The 18,996-nt window shown below is 39.2% G+C and overlaps 1 protein-coding gene across 1 annotated transcript in view; it reads left to right on the top strand.

The window, feature by feature from the left end:
• The first annotated feature begins 5,555 nt into the window (after positions 1-5,555).
• ephb3b (eph receptor B3b) overlaps positions 5,556-18,996 on the top strand; it is a 232,883-nt gene continuing 219,442 nt past the window's right edge. Inside the window, exon 1 of the mRNA XM_026323106.1 lies at positions 5,556-5,639. The gene's annotated coding sequence lies outside the window, so the exon portion shown is untranslated. The remainder of the gene's footprint in view (positions 5,640-18,996) is intronic.

Genomic DNA, 18,996 nt, shown 5'->3' with positions numbered 1-18,996 from the left:
TTTTCAGTTTGCACCTTTTTGGCACTTTATCTTCTAATGGCTTCCAAAATATCAAGGTCTCTGGATTTCTCTTCTCTCTCCCAGTGTGTATTTTTCATAATTGCACAGGGGGCGCCAAAATATCTACACATATTGGCTTTAATATACAGCATTCAAGCTTTTCAGGCCCTCACAGCAGTAATATTTTCTCTCATGAGCTCCAGATCTTTGGTCAGACTTGGGTCCGGTTTCCAACCTTTCATTAAAATCTCCACTGGCTGGCCAAAGTTGGCAGAGAGTTGGAAAAAAAAAGGCTTAACGCAAGAGATTTCAAGAATTGATTTGAGTTGTCGTGATTGTGGAAAATGAATATGCACATTTTTTTCCATGATATTAATGGTTCAGTATCAGAAAACTGAACGTGTCTACTGTAGTCTTCCATCTTGTCACTTCTTTGTGGAAAAACAAGTACTTTAAATCCTTTATGTCTTCTTCGCAACATTTTATGCATTTGCATTTTAAGACCACATTGATGTTACAAAATATTGGTCGACTGTACAGCATGTCACCCCGATGCCCTCTTACTGATAGCAGCTCTGGATAAGAACATAGGGTGATGGTTAAAATGCAAATTATATTCACAATAGTTCAGGGTAGAGTGCAGCACTGTTTTTGTATTTTTTGGAATTGTGAAAATATGTCAGGGATGTGGACTAGAGTAGCAAATATTTGAGGAAGATGAGCAGCTCTCTGTAGGCCTGTGGAATGTGTTGTTGGCAGTGTGCTTGATGAGGCAGTTGCTTGTGAACGTTTTTTTTTTTTTTTTTTTTCACACTTGGTGCTGATAGTTAAATGATGCACATGTGGATGCACAGCTGATAACAATTACAGTCCTTAGCTGAAATTAATGGCAGACACGGCAGCAATACAAAGGTACAGTACGACACAAATAGCCTAACAATTTTATTTTATTTTTTTAACATTTCAAATAATGGTAATCTACCTTCAAAAGTCTCCTTCCTGCTGCTTTTCTGTATGATAGGTTCATGATTCTACATCTCCATTTAACTCTGGAAAGCACAAGATTATTGTAATTATGTGGATGTGCTCTCCCGCCCAAATTAGGAGCATTACAATTGTGACCCATAAAATGAGAGAGCAACTATCTCATAGCAACCCATAACAACAATAAAAACCTCATAGTCAAATAGACTCATACTGACATATTAGCTGGGAATATGCTTTTACTTTAATCTGCCTGCATAATTTTGATAGCCTGCTGGAAAATAGGTGAAGGTGCCAGGTAGACGGTTCAAATTGATTCTTCTGTTCATATAGACAGAAGTTTGAAAAGTTAATCCTTAAATATACTGCCAGTGCCAGAGCTTTCCTGCTTCTGGCATTACAGCAGTGAAGCCATGTGTTCAATGTAATAATAACAGTGTTGATTATAATGCAAAACATAAATATCTGTTTAACTAGAAGTTTTGTGCATTTCTTTCCTGTCTTAATTCAGATTAGTGAAATTATCCTTCATATAAAGATAGATTATAACTGAGATTTGGGGATTTAAGTTTGCAGTGTATCTTTATACTTATACTCACCTCCCAGATCTGCAAATACTCTCAAGGATTAACCCTTTATCCCTGTATGTTAACATTTTGGAGAGCTCCAAAAGCCAGTGCCAGGGGGTTCAAAGAGGGCCCAGACTCCAACCTAACTCCCTCAAGGAAACTTGGGACTCGCTGGTTCTGCATTTACTCAGTTTTCTTTACTGTGTTGGACCCCGTTATGAGCATGTCACATGGATGAAGCTGTCTCAGAACCGAGTACAAACAGGAATGCAGTGTCCCTGGTGTAAAGTGGAAGGGGTCAAAGGTGGAGTGTATGGGATTAGTTTTGTTTTGCACCTTTGAGGTGTTTAAATGTTTATGATGCTGCAAGAGAGAACTTGGAGTTACTGAAGCAATCTATCATACTGACAATAACATTTTAAGCATTTAGTTGCTGGGTAATAATTAATTGTGATTTAGAACATTGGTGTTGGGTCAAGTTGTGAGGAAAATTGTTACAAAAACAGTTCAAAAAGAACTTGTCTTAAACAACAATGTATTCTGTGTGTTGATATTAGGTATGTATGTATGTACTACTCATTAGTTAACTTTTACCCAACCTTTTCAAATGTTATGAGGAAGTTTAAAGGGGTCACTTCATTAAAGATAAAAATGCCTTGGGCGCACAGGCAGAGTGTTATTTGTGCTCCACAGGCTTAGTCCATCACTGTTATCCAGTGTCAGGCTCATTTGCTCTTTGCTGCTCCCTTTGGTGTTTGTCCTCCTTCCTTCTCGACCACCCATTAACAAATACATTTAGATAATGTAACTAAATACAAGTTGCAGTAATAAAGGGGATTTATTCTGCACTTGGCGTGAATTAGGAAGATGCTTGCTCTTGGCTTGCATGCTGATTAATGGGTGAAGGAGATTTTATCTGCTTTGTTATTAACTTTTCTCCTTTCTTAACTCTGTTGGTCCCTCTCCATCTTCCTCTCACACATTCCCAGAGTCTTACCTCACCTAATGAAATCTTTATTTTCAGTCATGTCTTTTCTTGTCTCCCTGAATAGCTCCCCTGATGATGCGTGTTTCTTAAATAAACCCCATCGCCAAGATATTCATTTTCCTTTGAAAGCCCTGCTGCGATTGTCTTTTTCCTGGCACGCAGACTTGGATCAACTTATTTACAAATGATTGCCTGATCTTTTCTAAGCTACCAGAAGTAACACATTTTGTCCATGCAATCCAGTAGTGTACTAGTAGTGTCACTCAGAAAACTGAGACAAACACAAAAGAAATATTCATTAAGTATCGGCATACTTCAGCTGCATGAGAATACTTCAAATTTGAATTCCTTGTATACAACATCATGAATATTTAAGCAACTTTCAAAACTGATGGTCCTTCAAAAACCTATGTATTTGAACAGGGCTGGGGGTTATTTGGTGAAATTTCAGTGCACCTGTCATTGGACTTTGATTCAAACTTGAGTCAGTCCTAGTTGGTACAAAAATGCTGTATGTGACATCACATTTTCCTAACTGACATTCACCAACTTCAAAGTGAAAAGAGCTCAGCCAAAATAAGTTAAAAAAAAAAAAAAGTTAAAAATGAAAATTTTTCAGGCAAAACAATCAAAATGTTTCAAAATTTGCAAGAACTATGTGTTCATGTAAGATGCTGTCACTCATATGTAGTAGTATAGTAAGTAGTTAACTGAGAAAATGCCATTGTCCTATTTTCTTTTGACAGAGCATTGGGTCAGTTTTACACACATTTGCTCCTTGCACTGTAGCATAGCTATTGTAGCTACACTACTTCTTTTGTTTGTGCAGCATAAATCATCTGTATGGGAGGACTTAATTTTGATAAATGATAATACCCACTTACAAATGTATATGTTTAGTATTGCTGGCAAATTTTTTGATATCCATATAAATGCTGAGATTGGATGCAATAAACTTTATTTATCCCCAAAGGGAAATTCATATATTGTAATTATAATTCATAATTCTAATCTATTAATTTATTAATGAATATAAAATACACTTCATAAACTTTTCTGTTTTCATATCATACTGTTATTGTCACAATGGTCTAAATCTCCACCTATTTTGTACTCTAAAGCAGCTGAAGTAAATGTTGACTGTTTGCACATAAAGTATTTGAGCCACGTCTACATGATGGTGTGTGGTGTCACACTACCTTTGTCTCCCTCTTTCTGTCTGCTTTGCTCTGTGTGGGTCTTGCTGTCTCTGTCTCTCCAGTTTTATGTCTTGGGTTACAAGGTAACTGGAGCCATGCTAGTGTGTGGCGTTCCTCAGCTCCCAAGAGGACTTCAGCTCCATGTTATGGTTTCCATCATTCTTGTGTATGGCTGAAACGTGGTGTGGCCGTGTGTGTGCGTGTGTGTGTGTGTGTGTGGATGGATGTGTCTGTGAGTGTTCTATTTAGGATGGAAGTTCATACTAGCAAAGGTTTGTGTGTTATTTCTTAGCCACTATGATTCAGTTGTTTAACTGTTATAGCGTGAGACAGAGGATGTGCTTGACAAATGCTGCTGGTCAGCAACCTGATTTAAACAGTACAGTTTATATCCATCATATTTCATGTAAACATATGATCTCAGTCTTCTTTTTTATTCTATTACTGTTATTTCTGACCTCTAACATTTTCCCTTGACCTCTTTCACATTGCACATACAGTAATAATGGCACTGAGTTTTGTCAAATGAAATTTCATACATTCTGCTGCATAATATTTCATAATGTTGTTGGTCGTTTATAAAAGGAAAGTGCTGATCTTGACCTCTCACTATTAATGTCATACAGTGGATGTTGGAGCTTTTATGTCACCACTAATAAAACATGAGTCACTGATGGAACAACAAACAAAACTGCACTTTGGCCTGTGCTTTCAACATTCTTCAGGAGGAAAGGTGTGGGCCTCATACATGTGGGAAAATTACTACTTTTCCCAATGTTTATTGTACAATTTTAAAAGCAAAGGGGGACCAGAAAGAATGCTTCCAGTTTCATTTTCTGGCCAGCCTGCAAAACTTACTACATTCTTCTATAACGATAACAAGTCTAAATTTGTAGGCACAAGATTTCCAGTGAGATCACAATTAAAATATGCAAGACTTTTTCTATTTTAATTCATTTATTTTTTGTTACTGCTTTCAACTTCAGTTGAACAATTTCCCACTTTACCATCTCTCAGTCATCTTCATGAAACAATTCCACTGAAACAGCATCTAACCTGAGGCTAACAAACCTCAATAAAGGCAACCCGTGCACTGAAGGAGCACACAGTAAATACAGGAAATCAGCAATAAAATGCCAATTATCCCTAGTTTTTTCAGCTTCGCTGTAATATCGTTCCACTGTTGTTGTTGTTGCAATGACTTCCCAGAGCTTAATAATCACAACTCAGCTTGTTACTGGTAGTGGGTTATGCTCCAAAACATCCCAAACATGATTAAAAAAAAAAACAATTGCAGACAGAGAGATTTAAGCAAGTACAGAGGGTCACAGACCAAATAATGTGAAAAATATATGGTTTATTGATATTTGCAGGTTACAAACATACAACTCACATGGTTGTTACTTAAGTGTGGATAAAAACTTTAAGGTAATTTATAGTAATGTTGAGTATGTCTTGGCAGCTATCTCATAAAGCTGTCCTCAGTCTAAAATCCTTAATCTGCTGAGTGGTGAATATTTCTTTAAATAGAAAGAAGGAAATACTTTTATCCAAGTTATAGCCTGAAATAATACAAATAATATTATGGTAATTTGGGCCAAGCACCAAAATAGCACTTGTATCGACTGATAGGCGTCAGCTGGTTACAGAATGCTTCACAATGATTGGCTTATTCACTGACACAAGCTGTACTCTCCTTTTCTTTATTAAGGTGCATAAAAAATGACAAGGAGCCACGAGTCCTCTGCTGTTTATTACCTGGGCCCTTGACTGTTTTTTGTCAAACAGCAGTTGAGAACAGAAGCCGACTCCCACTATGTTGGTTGTCTGGCCACAACCACTTTGTCAGGAGACTAGCTGCTCATTGGATTTGGAATCACCACTTTCCCAGGGTCAAAGGTAAGTGTCTGCTGCTGTGCTGCTTGTGCTTTCATTTATTGCTAGTGACACTTCTTGCAGGTGATGTTGTGATGCTATTTGCTATGCTGCTCAATGTCTGTGTATTATTTGCATTGATATTAAATAGGTATTAATCATAAATCCAAGTTCATGTAACTAATATGTGGTGTTTTTTGCTGAGTGCTTGTCTTGTTGCTAATATCCAAGTGATAATCTGAATGCTATGTGCACAGAAGTGCTCTTGGTTATAGCTTCCCCTGGCTGTTTGGAATTGCTTCGAGGGTTTTCTATTTTCTCATGAAAGCTGTTTAATTAACAATCACATAATTTAATCAAATGTGGTTTATAGCTGTTGGTTGACTCAAACTGGGATATGCAGCATTGACCCCTGCTAATATTGTTTGCTCTAAGAGAGGAGAGGAGGCCTGGCCCTCATAGGAGCAACCTAGTATTGGTGCTTTATAGTTGTAAAATAATCCTTCACATCAAGACACTATTAGTATTTTGCCATATATTCATCTAAGAGTGATCAATATTACTGACTTAAGTTCTGGAAAGGGCTTTGCAAGAATAAATACTGTATCATTTGAGAAGGTCCAGGTTTTGGGGGAATTTTCTCCTTGAGCAGAAAGCTTGTCACTGCTTGTATTCATTTCAGTGCTCCCTCAAGTCTACTAAAGCAGACATATCTGTGTCACAATTTTCTGTAAATAGTGAATTCCTCGATACAAATGTCTGAATTAAATTTAATTGCACTGAACTCCCAATGTGTCTGCACTATATATCTTTCAACATTATAACTGTTGTGATTATTTTTAAACTTGGAGTTAAACTAGTAAGGGGTTTCTGTTATTACTGAAACACTTGTAGCACATGAAAACATCTTAATTCCCCTTAGACCTCAGTGACACATGACCCACATGACATGTGTAAGACAGCAGCAGGTTTGGCCCTGACAACCAGTGTGGTGAGCTTTGTTGTGGTCATTGTTGACAAATCAAAGATCTCTGTTAAGTCTGTGGTTTGCAAGGTCAAAGGCTTGACTGAGGTTTTTCTCTCATTGGATTAGGACAACAGAACGGCCTCCTTATTTTTGAAAATGAATGGCGTGCTAATCTGAGAGCTCCCTCTGTGATCTTGTGACCACCGTTTTGGGGTCGAGGTTGTGGGGCACTGAATCGCTGCTGGTTAAAATAAGTTTAACCCCACATCCCCTTGTGCTAACCACTATGTTTCCAGATTAAATTGCTCATTGTTGTACAGAGTACCTGATTCTTGGGAAACCAATAAACCATTTGTTTACTGCATATGCATGTCTATATTGATGATGCGATTATTATTATAGCCATATAACAGACAGAGATGAGGTAAGACATTGTTATATACAGTAGTAAGGCAAATTTTGGTATCATTGATGCAAAAACCAAAAACAATGGCATGTAGAGACAGCTCTTAAATTATAACGACTTTATTCATTTGCCTGAACAAAGTTAGTTTTACAAACCTGAGAAATCATATATAATGTTGACAGTTGACATGTCTTTTATACAGTCAAAGACAGCTGAGCTCATCCCTGATGTGTTTGTGCAGTGTGATGTAATTAATTGTTGTGGATATGCAATCTTTGGTATCAGTATAACTTAATAGAGTATAACAACACAGTAATTTAAGAGGTTACTATTGTGTTGTTGGGTATTTCATTCACTGTGGTTTTATTTGCCTGATTTATTTATTGTATTGCGGAATTGTAAAGCAATTAGTACAAGATTAATAAACTTATGGTTTTTAAAAATTGGTGGCCAATTCCATCACAGTGGACAATTTTTAAAAACTATAAGTTTATTGATCTTGTTCTAATTGCCTGTACCTGTTGTCTTAGATTCCTTAATTGCAAAAATTGATGTGATATCAGAATCTAAGCTTACAAACATTATGGTTCACACTGTGGTGTATCCTGAGACTACAATAAAAAGCATATATATTGGAGTATAATTGCTCGTGAATGATATGGCTTTCTTATAGAATTTTATTTTCTGCATTGTGGGTTCTTAAAACTGCTAACTCGACAGTTGGCCTGAGGCGGGTTGGACAGACGTGGCACCTCCACAACACACAGTGTTGCCAGCCACCTGCTTTCCCCTGCCAACAAGGCAGTTCACTGGGGGAGTGTAACACACAGGATGCTTATGTTTTTTCTCATAGATCCCAAACCTGCAAAACCCTACAGTAATCAACAAGAGTCACTGGTGTAGTGAGTCCACTCACAACCATGCTTGACCACGCAAGAGGTAGTGGGAATTGAATCCTGGGCTTCTACTAGTGAGCAAGAATTCATCCCATTAACCACCTGTTCACCCTTCAGTAATGGCTCTGCTTCATTTATCTGTGCCAGTGAATCATGCCAGTAAACAAGCTTCAGAGGTACTGGAGACCTGTCATTGGCATATATTTACTATAAGTGGAATTCAGCCATTATGAATGAAAAAAATGGCCTCTATCAGGAAGGGCTAGAGCATTTTTATGAATGGTCAAACATAGGTTTAAAATACACTGTGCAGTGCATTATTGTGTATGAACACACTGAACCTCTCAGACCATTAGACATTCTCTAATCTACTGTACAGCTGTGCTTAGCTGTTTTAGTTTTAAATGTGATAAACTTTTGTCCTTGCAGTGTGTTAATGCCATGCTATAGTCACACAAGAGTTCTCATCCCTTCTATCACGTACAAACAAATGTGGTTTGGTGTCCTGAATGTACGGTGCCAGCTGAAGTCTGCGAAGATGCATCATCCATTGTCATGTCCCCATAATTTAAGAGTGGCAGGAGAGATATGATAAGTGATATGACAGAGTAAATCGGATTCTCAAAGGTCACTGGCAAGGTCTAGGGGAGGGGTTCAATATAGCAGATTTTATCGATGACCTTCAGACGTGTGTGTGCTCAAGTGTGGCAAATGAGAGCAAGAGAAGTGGGTGAGTGTAAAAGGAGTGACATAGGAGTAAAGACAAAGCCAGACTAAAGTCAGTGGATAGTGGATAACTGTCTGTACTGCTTGTGTTTACTGCAACTGTTATTATGTGTCCTTGGTGGCTCAAAATATACGTGCTTGTCTTTATGCCTTTGCGTGCTTGGTTTGAGGTGTGTTCATCTGCTTCTTTGCTCTGTGCATGAGGCAGATGGCCACGACTGTGTGGTTAACAACATGTGCTGGCTGCACATACAGTATTTGTGTGTGTGTGTCTGTGCTGTGTTTTCCTAAGATGGAAAAGGGAAAGAATTTGGACCACTAGTGTACAGCAACTTAATTCCTTCTCTCTCTACTGGCCTTGATTCCTTTTACTTCCAAGTGTGACTGTAATTTGCGCGCTGTCTTCAGGTTCAAATTTATGACCTCTTCTGGCTTTGCTGAACAAAAGAAGGGATTGAAGGCAGAAGGATCCACTGGGCCCCATCAAGCCCGGTTCTTCTGAACACCACTTAATTGATGCCAGATCTTCTAAGGGGCCAATCCTAAATGTATCAGGAGGAGGAGGTGGATTTCTGCAGAGTAACATACTCCATACGTTCATGGTGTGGAGTTAAGCATTTGCATGAAAATCACAGAGCCCATCCTCTCCGTTAAGCACTGAGGCTACACAGTCTGGCCTGGCTGCATAGAGACAAACACACTGGCAATTTGTGTGCTTGTGTGTGCTTGTGTGGGTTTGTGCATGATCCTGTGCAACAGCTTTCTCACAAGTGTCAGTGCTTCACTGTGGCGTGAGTAACTAGGGTGTTGACCCCATCTATCCCTGGAGAGCATATGGATGCAATCATGCAGAGTGAGAGAGAGAAAAATTATAAGAGCCCGAATAAGAAGAAAAAAGAGGGAAACAGTAAGAGACGAGTGATAAATTGGCATCTGGGTTGTGTACTTGGAAGACAGAAAACATCCCTAATTCCTTGTTCTTCCTGCTCTTTATGGATTTGCCAGTTGAGGGTTTTTGGTTAAGTCGAGCTGTGATGGTTTCCTCACCCGCTCTTGTTAAGAAAGCAAAGGATGATTGTGGTCACTTTGATTCCACTTTGTAGACACAGCCAGTAGCTAATTAGCACAACACTGCACAATCCCATCTTTGCTTTATATTATAGGAAATAAAAAGTTATTGTGGTAGTGTATTTTATATATAGTGTGTTTAAGAGGATCTGCTTAGTCAGTGAGAGCCGGAGTGGAAAAACATGCCTCGTTCTATGAAAATGATTGCCCCAAATGATCAGCCATAGTTCAACTACAACCCTTAATACATAAATTCATGGCAGCCATCAGTCCTAATCGGGTCTTTTTCTGGCATGTTGTCACACAAACACTGCACCACATCCCTCTAGTGTGATTCTGTTCATTTACTCTGATAAACATCTCAGTGGTCTTGAAGTCCATTACTTGCAATTTACTTCTCCCCCTGTCATGTGGACACTGGCAATTCCTATTTAGGTTGCCTCACACGCTCACTCATCTCAGGCTGCAGGCTTCATAGTTTACTAGAAAGAGAAGTTGATAAACTGACTGACTAAGTAATTCCCAGAGAGATACCTTAATTAGTGTATCAATGTAAACATACTTTAAGCCAGTTATGCTTTGAGATTAATTTTGCTGCATTAGCCAACATGCCCTCCCCAATCCTAAACACTGTGAAAGACAGTGTTTCAAATTCCCACATGTTCACAATGCCTTGGAGTGTTTTTTAAAAAAAATATGTGACAGTACTTAAGCTTTTTGGTGATTATCAATCAAGACCATATCCTTTCACAGTTAATAAAACCTTCTCCCATGTTTTTAACCCACATTTGAAGCCAATGTCTGTGTGAAATAGTGTTGCTAAAACAATACTGGAGTCTGTTTTTCACTAGTAGGGTGTCTGGAAAAAAGGACTTTTTTGGGCTGTTTGCATGTCAGTCTGAGGAGGAAATCAGTGATGTTAATTAGTGTTCCAAAGGCAGACTTTGCTATGCGCTGATTACTCTGAACTAAGTGCCAAGGGATTAGGGTGGACTAGCCTCACAGACTCAGGAGGGAGAGGAGCTATTAATTAGTGAGCTGTTGTGTATATGTGTGTGTGTGTGTGTGTGTGTGTGTGTGTGTGTGTGTGTGTGCCTGCTTGTACCATTATTTTGCCAAAGCTCTTCTTTGTTTTAAAAGACTGGGCCCAGGAAATGTGACACTCTGCAGAGCTCTACTTGCACATTGACTCCTCCTGTATGTTGATGAAACATTTACCTGGCAGAAAACGGCAGGGTCAAGCAGGAGGCTCTTCAAAATGCTGCTCAGGAGGAGAGGTGTGTTTACATATGTGATTATCACTTTGACCTCTCACCCTACGCGGGGCCATTTGTAATACAAACAAAAGGAGGTACCCCGCAGATTTTGTGGCGCTTCATGACACACCTCTCACAAGCTCTCGACTCCTCTCAAAGCACCTTGCCACTTTGGAGGTCATGTTTCCCATTGAGAACAGTTTACTTCCATCGGGACATATTTCTCTAAGCCTTTGATTCAAACCAGAGACAAAGTAGGGTCTCTCTTTCTCTCTTATGTGTTGCCTTTTCAAACCTGTCCATCCTGAAATGACCTCCACTGGCAGGAATTTCAGCAGTTATTTTTCAGTCTAGTACCTTCATAGCTTTCCAATAGGTGCATTGAAGGTTATTTTACACTTCATTATAACTAATGGACCCCAAAAGCATGACATGTGGGAATGAGAGGAGGTATGTTCACTTTGCGGAGCAGGTTGGGTTTACATATTTATTCCCTCACAACCAGCCTGCTTTTAAATAAGGCTTGGATTTCACAGGCCGCTTCACCCAGCCATCTGTCCGTCAGTTTGAATTAGACAGGCCCTAATCATCTTAAAGTTTGACAAATTTGATAACATTTCCATGGTCTGATCTATTGTGATCGGCTGTGCACTTCAAACGTATCCCTTTCTTTCTCACTGGTTGGGTCGTTTTGTTCCCCGTCGTCTGATCACACTCATGGCAATGAGCTGCAGAGCTGCACCGTGTCAGAGACCCTTTCATTTATTATAGCTCAAGGCAGAGCATGGTGCATCAGTGTCAAGGCCTGCATATGTAACATGAATATACAGTATTATAACAATTACATGTCATTTACACGAATGCATTATGTTATCCAAATTCTGTTGATGATGAGGAGGTTTTGTCTGAATAGGAACCATTAGCTGAAGCTGATATGCAAAACTGACCTTTTTTAATTATTCAATATTTGACTTTTCCTTTTCTATTGCATTTGGGTTTTTTTTCTCATTAGCCTTATTACACAATAGCTATGGTGTCTGGCACATCCAGGTACCTCCCAGTCAGTAACTGTATAACCCTGCAGGTAGCATTGTCCATGGAGAGATTTTCTTTGCATGCAAATGCTTCTCTCTCTCTCTGTGTGTTATTCTTACTTATTCTTCATGCATTTAAAAACCTCACCTTTGGCTTCAGTGCAAAAAGTAGATTTTTTTGTGCATCAATAGTTATTCAAATTGCACAGTGCCTGGAAAAACATTCCAAGTCTGGTGTAAAGTGAAGATGGAATTGACTTTGTGAAATGTATGAGCTTGCAGAATGCAAATGAATCAGTCTTAGCCTGAGCCAGAATTGTATGTTGTATTGTTTTTTTTCTCCTCTCTTGAGAGATAACAGAGAGAAGTGAATGGTAGATAAATTGAATGGCATCAAATGATGATTTTTATCTGTATACCTTGAAAATGTTCTTTATGAATAGTACCAAATATGTTTTTGCTTCACTTAAATTACATTACATATATTTTTAAAAATGATTCTATAAATAAATTAAATAATTTAAATCCTGTACAGCACAAACAAACAATATCTTCTTGGTTTCAAAGTTGCTTCAAAGGGAGTGGAGTGACTTATACAGAGTGAAGTTGCTACTGTAGTGCATCCTTGTGGTGGAACTACTGTAAATAGGAGTGGATAAACTTTTCTTTGGCTGTGAGTCTGTGGTCTTGGGATTTTCATAAGGAGGTAGAGAGGCTTTAAGAAGCTTTTTGATGTCTTTGTGCTGTTGCACCCTGTGGTGAGCTGGTGAAGCTACAGGGAGTCTTCTCCAATAACACCCACTGAGAGGGGACATATCAGTGCCACGCAAAAGAGGAGGTGAAAGAAAAACAATAAATAAAGTTTAATTACTGTTGAAATCAAAGACTTTGGATTTTGGTGTAAGTTATTATCCCAGTGTTCAGTGAAAGAAAATCATCCATCCATCCATCCATCCATCCATCCATTTTCTATACCCGCTTATTCCTTAACCAGGGTCACAGGGATCTGCTGGAGCCTATCCCAGCTCTCTTTTCAGGTGGAAGGCAGGGGTACACCCTGGACAGGTCACCAGTAGAAAATCATTTAAATTGATTTCATTTTGGTGCTTTTTCTTAGTACCAGTTAATTCAACCATAGTGGCCCATTGACAATTTTGAAGTTTTCTTCAGCAAATGCTTTATGAAGTTTTTTAAGTTTAAAAAATTGGTTTGTTTTTGCAAAGTGAGCTTTTAAGTATTTAATTTTGAATGATTAACAACTTATCCCTGAGAAACATACACATGGTGCATGTATTTCCACTGCATAATAGCTAGTAATGATTTAACAGACTAATAAACTTATTTACTAACTTGTGGCAATGTCTGCATTTTTGAAAACCTAGGATGGAAATGGCTATCTGTGTTTCTACCAAAAACATGTCATCTTTTTGTTTTCCTCCCACTCTTTGGGTGTTCTGTAAGGTCTTTATTGATACCTCTCTGGTTTCGGGATCAACCTCATGAGGATTTGGTCTTCTTGCTATCAGTAAAGGGGAGCATTTTTGGTCTGAGGTTTGGTGCATATTACCTCTAATTGAATTACTTCTCTGCCTGCTCTACCCCACACATTAGGCTGAACTACTTGTATCACATTCAGCGGCCCTCCCTCAGCGGACAGGAGAACATTCATTCAATAAAGCCTGTATTAAAGGCACAGAGCTCACACACCCTTAATTGTTTTCACCCTGCTTTAATAAAAGATGTTATTAAAGGGGAAAAACGTCTCTGTGTTGGCGGCTCCTCTGGAGAGACTTGGTTATGTTTGCATTTCGGCAAGATGGTGAAGATTACTACGGAGGAGCCCTTTTTAACTGAAAACCTAGAGACAATATTCCAATTACAGAAAATACACAGGAGGAAAGTGAAGTGGGACAAAAAAATGTGACCATTTACCAAGGCCCACATTATTAAAGCCACCTTGTAACTAAATGTAATTTCTTATAGGTCACGGGGAGAGGTAGTAGGGGTATAGAGATAGTGTAACATTTATAGGGTTCTGTCTGGAGAGAGGCACATTTTGTGTTGGCGTTCTAGACTCAGCATGGTGTCGTCTTAAGATTCAAACCATGCTGAGGTGTTACTATAGATCTCTGTGTGTATGGCCATTTGATAGAGCCATTCCCTGCTCTTTGCAACGTTGTTCTTTATTCTATGTGAACAAGGAATAAGTCAAGGGCTCATGCTTTTATGGAGTAGTATAAACAAAATCCCCTTTTAAATCCTTATTCAAAGGCTTTAGATAACTGCCTGCATTGATGGAGATCATGAATATACAGCAGAGAAGTTACATCCCGGTGGACATAAAGTCAACACAGCCCTTAATCCCACTTCCAAGCCGTGGTGGCATTTCTGTGTATGTGTGATGTTTTTTAGATTGAGTTGGCAAAGGTCGTGCCATGGCTCCCATCAGGTCTTGGTGTGTATCCCACCAGAGGATGAAGGTAGAGAAAACAAACTGAAAGAAAGATGAGGAGGGAACCTGGAGAACACTAGCGGACAAAGGGAGGAATAATAGTTTTTTCTACATGTTTATTTGAACATGGCACATAAGAGAGTGCAGTCACTGTGGGATTTAAGGGTGGGGAGTAATAAAGTCAAGATGTAGTCAAAGCCCCCTTCGCTGACTCAGGACACTTTATCTCAGTAACGCTCCAGGAACTGAAATAGGAGGACACCATTTGTCCATTCACACATGGGAGAAAGCCAGTCTGCCACAATACATAATCATTTGGGGTTTGCGTGATATGTTTTAGGTTTTAATTTACAGTGTACATTATTCTTTTAATAGGAAGTCACAGAGGGGTCAGGTATAAACAAGGGATTCATTTTAGAATGCAGAACGAACAGTACAATGCAATTTCAGTCATGGATTTTCTTTATGTTATTCACATTTTATCATCCATCCACAATGAATACCTGATATTTCCTATACTGGACTACTCGATTGATTTCAATAAAATTTTGTACTGACATGTACCTCATAGCATATATAGTAAAACCTTTGATCCTCTGACTTAAAGAAGCAATATTATCAGCTTACAACTTTATTTCATTTGTTGTTTGGTCGATGAAAGTACTGTTAGGGTACTTACTATTCTTCAACAAGGCTAAGTGGCCTACTGGATGTGATGGTTCACTTTGAATTTCTTTTTTTCCCCCAAAATAAAGAATTTTAATGTGATTGATGTGATAAAGGAGCCTTTATAGAATAGCATTGTCCTGAGTCTAATTCTAACTGGTTCCACTGAGTTGGGTTATTCTTATTTCATTACTTTCACTCAAGACAGCACACCACTTAAAATGCATTGTTAATACTCCTATGCAGTATTAAATTTCACCCTCACAACCCCGTGCCTCAGCTTGATAGGTGGAAACAACTGCCTCCATAATCACTGCTGTTAATCCAGAGCCAGACTGCTGAGACTTTTTGCTTCATTTGTGAATGACCACGTTTCCTGTTCCAATCAGGATACAGTTAACTCTATCCGAGCCCACCATGCATTCACCCTTCTGCCTGGCGCTCATTTCATGTTTTGATTCTGGGGTGAATGCATTATTTATGAAATGTTAAGGGCTCCATTGCGAACTTTTAAGTGGCAGTGTGTTGTATTTGCTTAATGAATGGGTTTAGAGATCAAAGCTGAAAATTTGACAGATGAAGAGGAGGGGGTAGATGCAGAGATTCAGCCTGTCTGACTTAATTGCTGCCTTGCAAGAAGAAATCTCATCAGATCAGATTTTGGATTGTTGATGCTTGGTTTTAAGCTGTGGGAGAGTTTTTTTCTTAATTGTATTAAAACAATTGGTCTTTCTATGTACATTTAGGTTTGATTAATATTATTATCCAGAATTCTTCATTGTGCATGGGACCATGAATCATTCCATTCTCTGTGTCACACAGGGAGAACATGCAAACTCCATACGGAAAGACACAAGTTCGAATCCCATTCGAACTTTCTTGTTGTGAAGCGACAGTGCTAACTACCTCACACAATGACACTCTAGATCTAGATGGTCAGTTACTTTTTAGATTGAATGGCCTATTAAAAATTGCATATATAAGAGTTCATCACAATGACATGAAGCAGCTCATTATGAGTAAAAAAACAACCAATTTTGTTAATTAGGTTGATATGCTGTAATGATTGAGTCAATGATCAGAACCAACAAACATTCTGTATATTATGGAAAACTTGATGATGTGGGCCTGTAATAATCCTATTTAACACATCCCTATGTGTCCTTTAATTTATTTGTTTTGTTTTAATACTTTTTACAATTTAATGAATGTTTTTTTTTTATTTAATGGGGAGTCATGATAGTGCAGCTCAAAGTATCAAATGACACTTCCACAGCAGTAACCATAACCTAATTAGGGAAAACATTCAGTAGTGGGAAAAAAAAAAAAAAATTCCCTGTACTTTCCGTGGACTAAAAGTCCTTGTCTGCATGGCGCCTCTGAAGCAAGCTAGCCACTCCTCTTCCCTCTCTCCACAGATCATTAGCAGTCATGCTCCTGCTCTTTGAAGTCTGTGAGGTCTGCTGTGTCTGTCATAGCCATGCAAATCCAGGGGACAACCCCAGCCACCTGTTCTTAGCAACATCTGTCAGTGGACAGAGGCTTTACTCCAGTGCTGTTCAGCTGCCTCGCTCGACTCTGATCCTCAAAGGGCTGGAGGATGGCATGGAAGAGGCTATTTTTAGGGGCTCGCTTGATATGCTACTGCAAACCTTATGCTCTCTAATGAACATAGATTTTAGTGGGAGTACATGCAGCCTTTGATCAGAAATGTATTTCTTGTTAAGATTGTGTTAAGAACTCAGTCTTTATTCCACTCTGTTTCAGTAAAGGTTTTTATTGCTGCCTGCATTGACTGTTGAAGCAAGCAAAGAAAGCATAACATTACATATAGTACATGCATTATACTTCTATTGTGATTTAATGATCTAACTTTATTTAATACAATATCATCTACCCACTAATCCCAATTATATACAGTGTGCAGAGTATGAGTCAATAGTTTAGTTTAAAGGCAAACTCTGCATTCTTTGAAGGAGATCTTTGGTGAAATAGTACCGCACTCTTTGTATGTAAGGAAAAGTTAAAAGTTCCAGTTCAGTCCAAGTATCCCTTCAGCACAGATATGCTGTATTGCTTTTAATGAAGTCCTTTATCTGCCAGTAGCAAGACTTCAGCATCCTCTTGCCCTCAGTACTGAATGACTCCCGAAGAGAGGTGTCTGCCTCAGTTGGCAAGGAACCAGATGAGAGCACTTGAAGGGAGGTTCAGCTGCAGAATGATGACCACATTCATTAAACAGTTTAAACAATTTATAAACACTCAGTGCACCCCGGGAAACATTTTCTGATTCTGAGACTAAGGCTCAACATGAAACTATAGGTAATGTATCTGTTGTCTATCTCCTCTCATGAGGCTTACCCATAAAATATTTGATTTCGCAGCCATCCACTAGGCCTTCAACAGACCAGGACACCTGGCATTCATATTAAACTCACCACGCTGCATTCAGGAAGGGAGCTAGAGTGACGTAAGAGCCGGGCAATGCCCATCCTTCTAAAACCATAGAGGGGGCTTGCCAGTTTCTCCCAAGGGACAGATTGCTTTGCATGTGCCTCTCTTTCATGACAGCCATATTGTGGTAGGAGACCACTGGAAATTGACCCAGAGGGTATGTGCTGAAGGATGAGGGCATAAAGCTACTTTTTGATTGGCTGCCAAAAGAATTGCCTGTTTAAATACAGAAATGTAATTGGCCACCTGGGAATTTGTTGCAGGGGATTGTGCAGGTCCTGGTGATTGTCTATCATGACTTTGGGCTCAGGTTGAACTAAACCAAACCTTCTATGAATGATGTAAAATAGTGCAATGTTATGATTATTTATGCCTGGCTCTCTAAGAGACCCCAAGGCTGAAGCTGAAAGCACTCACCTTGCTGGATCCTGTGGCCAAACTTGGAATGAAGTACATAGTGTAGCACAGTTTATTGTAGCGCTAACATCAGGAATACATTATTGAACAAAGGCCTGTGGTGAAGAATACAAATACCTCATGATAATTGTAATTCCCCCATGCTGTGTATTTTAAGTAGATTACTGGCACAATTAACAAAGCCAGCCCTCAGAGGGTTGTGTTACTGCTGACCCCAAAGCAAGAGTACATCAACCATCTGTCAACGACTTTTGTGGCGAAATCTAATCCTCAGGAATTAAGTCTATGTTGTCACTGTATGTTAAATAACATAAAAAAGTCAAGTAATACAGTACAAGGCAAGTATAACACAATTCTGGATTCTTAAGCATAGAATCAGTGGACTGTTGGACAATGTGAGACACTGCTGGGTCTCTCTTACAGTAGCTCGGCACTGTATGAAACTGTATGTGAAATCTTGGGAAAAAGTAGCAGCTGCGTAGGCTCTACCTCTACAGGGGGATGGAGATCAGTGGAGTGTGTAAACGTAGATGTGCATGAGAGAGAGACCTGCTGATCCAGGTGTTGAATGCTGCCTGGCACTCTGACATCTGAAGCGAAAAAGAGAGTATTGTATATGCTTTGATGCACACAGAGATTGTATGGGTGTGTGCACGTGCATAGCCTACAGGAAAGCACACATGGAAGATACTGATGTGCACACACCGGCACCGGATACATGCTGCATTGCTCTGCCAACCACTAATCTGGAAGAGCATGAGAGAAAAATTCCTGTTGGGTGTTGTGCCAGGGTTTATGGCTCAACACTGTACAACTGTCCTCTGTGTCTGTGAATTGAGATGGGCTGAATCAAATCTCAGGCAACACCCATTAAAAGTAAGCCTCACATTTTAGGAGCAACACAGTATTCTATTGTGAGCCAATTACAACAATGTGCCTTAGAGCATTGTGCATTCTCTCACAGCTCAAATCAGTGCAGAAAAAAAACCCCTAGGCTCAAAGCTATAACTTTGTTTCCAGACCCATCTGTAAAGATCAT

Source organism: Mastacembelus armatus, chromosome 4 (genome assembly GCF_900324485.2).
Source record: "Mastacembelus armatus chromosome 4, fMasArm1.2, whole genome shotgun sequence".
NCBI classification, from domain to species: domain Eukaryota; kingdom Metazoa; phylum Chordata; class Actinopteri; order Synbranchiformes; family Mastacembelidae; genus Mastacembelus; species Mastacembelus armatus.
This window is presented reverse-complemented; position numbering and strand designations above follow the sequence as displayed.